This window comes from Chenopodium quinoa, unplaced genomic scaffold, assembly GCF_001683475.1.
Source record: "Chenopodium quinoa cultivar QQ74 unplaced genomic scaffold, ASM168347v1, whole genome shotgun sequence".
NCBI classification, from domain to species: domain Eukaryota; kingdom Viridiplantae; phylum Streptophyta; class Magnoliopsida; order Caryophyllales; family Amaranthaceae; genus Chenopodium; species Chenopodium quinoa.
Window position 1 is genome coordinate 3,113,571 of NW_018744996.1, and position 4,651 is coordinate 3,118,221.

Below are 4,651 nucleotides of genomic sequence, written 5' to 3' on the forward strand. Positions count from 1 at the left end.
ATTGAAGAATGGTTTTAAGTTATGTTGCTACTCATCATATAAGCTACAACGAGTAAATCTTAGCGGTTTTACTCTTTAAACCGCGGTCATTGGTGGCAATTTTACTGCTTTTTTTTTTTTTTAATGGCACACAATCCTACATGGACAATATAGTGGGAATAAGTTTTTAATCCAATGCAAATAAAGAATTAATTTGTGATTAAGCGATTTCTAGGGAAACCGCTCTTTCAATTTTGATATCTTTTCACAAATCACTCAATTTTCATTAAACAATAGTTTAGGTCCCATGCAACGCACAATTATACTAAACTTTCTAAAGAATTAAAAAGACTATGTAGCTCAAACCAGTCTTTATAACGTAATTTTTGTAAGGAAATTTAATAACTTATCATTTAATTAGTCATATAGATGATATAGTTTATGATTGACTTTATTGTTGGAGTTGAGTCAAGCAACTTAGTTTATTTATTAAATCACTTAGTTTATTTATTGTTGGAGATTGAGTCAATAGAAAGGTTTATTAGTTCATTTTATGCACCAAGGTAGTAATAGGAACTTTTGTGCACAAAACTAGGCAAGGAAGATTAATTAAAATAAATTGCATGTGCTCACTAATTAATTCAAGAATTAATTTGGAATGTGTGTTGATGATTATTATGTTGTACTTTTGATTGATTGGTTGGAGTCATCATATGTTGATTTAGTAAATCACGTAAAGTGTAAGAGGATACGCACAAAAACTCTTGGAACGTATATACCTTGAGTATGAACATATGGGGGAGGGAGGGAGGAGCTATGGTGTTTTATTTTTAACCATGACTTCTAATAGGGGTACAGGACGTTGTACTTTCTTTTATAATTATTTATGCGATGGAATTAATTTTGTCACAAGGTGACACGAGTTGGTACTCGCTTGGTTAGCTCCCAAGTGAGTGGTCCCTTTATAAGGGATAAATAAGGAAATGAAATCCGTTCGATTCGTTATCCAAAGCTATTTAATAATAATTTATATTGCTAGTTATGAGTCAAAGGTAATTTGACTTGTGATTGTATGGCGAGCATGCTTTAATTATTATTGTTAAGATGATCATGTTAGTGTGCTAGTTTTATAGGTGCATATGTACTCAGCTTTTGCTGATTCGTACTTTGTTGTTTGTGTTTGGCTTTTCTTTGAATTGACCCTACAATGACCCATTTTAATGACTAGTAGTGAGGTTGAAATAAAGTAAAAGCGACATGTACTTGAAGCATGAAGAGCATGATGAGACGAGTGTTGAGAATTACTTGTTATGTTTTCATAAACTTTCATATTTTAGTTATTGATGATTTATTATTAATAACGTTGTTTGATTACTTACGTTTTGAGTGTAGGTTTTTATGGGCTGGTTGGTTCCAACTTGTGAATGGTTTTATTTCACTTTGGTTTTGAGGTTGTACGTGAACTCAAGTTATTTATTTTCAAATGTTTTATTTTAGTAATCAAGCATACAAGATTGTAATCACGGTGACAATAATGTTTTGGTTATTTCCTAAATAGTGTTTTGATAGGGGTAAAAAGGGTATTTTAAAAAAAAGGAAATTTCCAGGGTATTATAGCTACCTTCGATCCTACGTCATTAACCTTAAGCTAGCCCTAGCTCTCGCACATTATTTCAAGTTTTCAACAAACTGGACTCTTGGAACTTGGGTATGTCAAAGTGTTTAGATCAAGATTTCCAGCCTCCTCCGAGCTTTTTGCAGGTCTCGTGGGAATGATTTTTCGCCTTCTTTGTTATGAAAATACTCCTCCCTCCTTTACTATCCGAGTGGATGGATTCTGACACAAGCCTTTGAAATTATATGGCACAGGTTGGACAATGACCTTTTCAGATCAACTAGAGAGAAATGCGGGTGGTACCTATGGTGTCGCGGAGGGTATGGCTTGCCTGTCAGCTTTGAAATGGGCCCAAGACAATGGATATGTTTCTATAAAAATTCTACTCTGCTTATCTCTTCTCTAATTAAAGAGGGGACTTTATCAATTGACCTTTTTTTGGATAGTGAAAAAAACTCGAAAGCTAGGAAAGGACTTCCAACACTGTGTTTTCTTAAGGGTAGGGAGGGACGATTTCATTCGTCCTTTGCAAATCAATGCTGTCGGACTTTTTCAAGTTTTGCTTCTCATCTTTAATTCCTTTGATGTATTTTGAAAAAAAAATTCCTGTTGTTTCTGCTGCTGTAAAACAAAAACAAAAATAAAAAAAAATCTAAAAGCAACAATTCAATATAACATTTATAAAAGCTATCTAATTGATGAGAAAATTTGAAAAAAAAAAAGGTGAAGTCGTGTCAATTTTTTCATCAGGAGAAAGAAAAGAAGTGTTTGCACTCCTTATTTTTGAAGAGGAACAATGATACTAAGAAAATCGATGAAGTTGATTAATGGAGATCGGAGAGAACGAGGAACATAAACTTCAAAAAAAAAAAAAAAAGCAACAACCAAGAGAATATGAAAGACTTTATTGGGAATTAATTTTTTTTTTTTTGGAAGAAAGTGTAATTAGATTAATCACAAAAAGTGATTGTCATCATTGCATTGCATTTAGGCGGGAATAATTTTATAAGATAATGACATGTGTATAGCTTGGGAACAAAATGATACCAGCGGTTGTTATTTTAGTATTAGTTATTACTAGATTAATCTCGTGCGATGCACAATTTTGACAAATAATTTGTTATATTGTCACAATTGCGAAAATATTAGAATAACTTTGAATATTAATTAATACACTAAATTTTCAAATTATAAAGAAAATAAAAATTACACATGCATATTTATTTTTTTTTGGAAAATTGGAGTATTAGTGAAATAGTTGACTAAAATTTTATTTTAAAAAAAAATGCTAACATCACATATATTTAAGGCAGGAAAATTTTCTACCACAACTTAACATGTGCACACTTAGGGGAAAGGATGACGTCAACAATTATATTTTAGTAATATTATATAATAGATTATAGATAGAAAAGATATATTTTATTAATGAGCCCACACTTACTTAATTTACAACTAAGTGTTGATTTATTAAAAGCCATATTAATCAGCAGTTTTTATTTTTTGTTTTTGGAAAAATACACTTTATTAATCTCACATTTGTCCAATTTACTTTGAATAATCCCAACTACCAATTATTCTACAATAATTCTAACTTTCACCTCCTTTTTCTTCTATCAATCTCAAAAACGGGTTCTCTGCTGATTTTTTATTTTTTTTTTAAATTTATTAAGATGCCACGACGTGTCATACTTTGATTGGTCCAAAAAAAAAAAATTCAAAAACATTTAAAAAAAAAAACAAAGCTACCCCCTTCCCAACTCCGGACATCGGGAAACTGTCCCCCCTTCCAGAGCCTTATCCCTTCCTTCCTAGCCCCACCAGGAACCACACCTTCCCTCCGCCGCCTCCAAAACCGGCCCCAACAACCACCTACTCTAGCCCCAATTGCCACCCCATATCCCCTACCGCATAACTGCACCCCCCAAACCGCCCTTTCCTTGACCACACAACCGGAAACAACCACCCCTCCCTAGCCCCACGTCCGAAACCGGCCAAAACCCCAAACCTTTGCCCTTTGAAACCACCCCCACCCCTAAAAATCGCCCATAACTTATACATCCATGGGCGGTTTTGGGGGTTGGGGGTGGTTTCAAGAGCAAGGGTTTAGGGTTTTGGCCGGTTTTGGTGGTGGGGTTGGGGAGTGGGGTCGTTCCTAGTTAGGTGGTGGGGAATGGAGTGCCGTTGTGCGGCAGGGGTAGGGTGGCGATTGGGGTTGGAAGGGGTGACTGACTTAGTTTTTCTTTTCTTTCTTTTATTTTCTTTCTTTTATTTTGTTTTTTAAAATTTTTTTTGGACCACTCACATGCCGACACGTGTCCAACAAACTACAATAAAAGGTGGTTGACTTTTGTTGACCGGTTTGGGATTGTAAGAAGAAAAAGGAAATGAAAGTTGAGATTATTGCAGAATAATTGATAGTTGCGATTGTTCAAAGTAATTGGACAAAATTGAAATTAATAAAGTGTATTTTTCCTTTTTTTTTTTGTATGATGAAAGATTGAGCATTTTTGTTGACTTTAATTACAAGATTACCCTTTAATTTGCAATTTTTGTGTTATGAGGGTGAAATTTTTTTGTAAAAAAATTAAGCAATTTTAAATGTGTATCAATCAAAAATGACTGCCACGTACCCCACGTCCCCACCACCTCCAAACTTCTCACAACGACAATGGCGGCAAATGAAAAACATACAGTAGTTATTACCATTAATGCACCATCATCTCCATTTCTCCACCGTACTTCCTACTCGCAAACTCTACTCATTACTCGGTACTTTTCTCTCTCCTAATCTTCGTCTTCTCATTGCGTCGAATTGTATGATTCTCTCGCTAATTCCTTTGAATTTGTTCTTCATAATGTTTTTTTTTTTGAGTAATTTTATGATAATCTTTCTTTCTTGTTTTAATTATTTTTAATAATATTATTGTTGATCATACTTTTGAAAATTTTGGAATTATTTTGATTTTTCTTTCGTCGTAAATTGTTTTGTTGCTCTTACTATTGAAATGCAAGCATAGTGTAATATGATGATTGTGGAAATTATCATGGTTATTT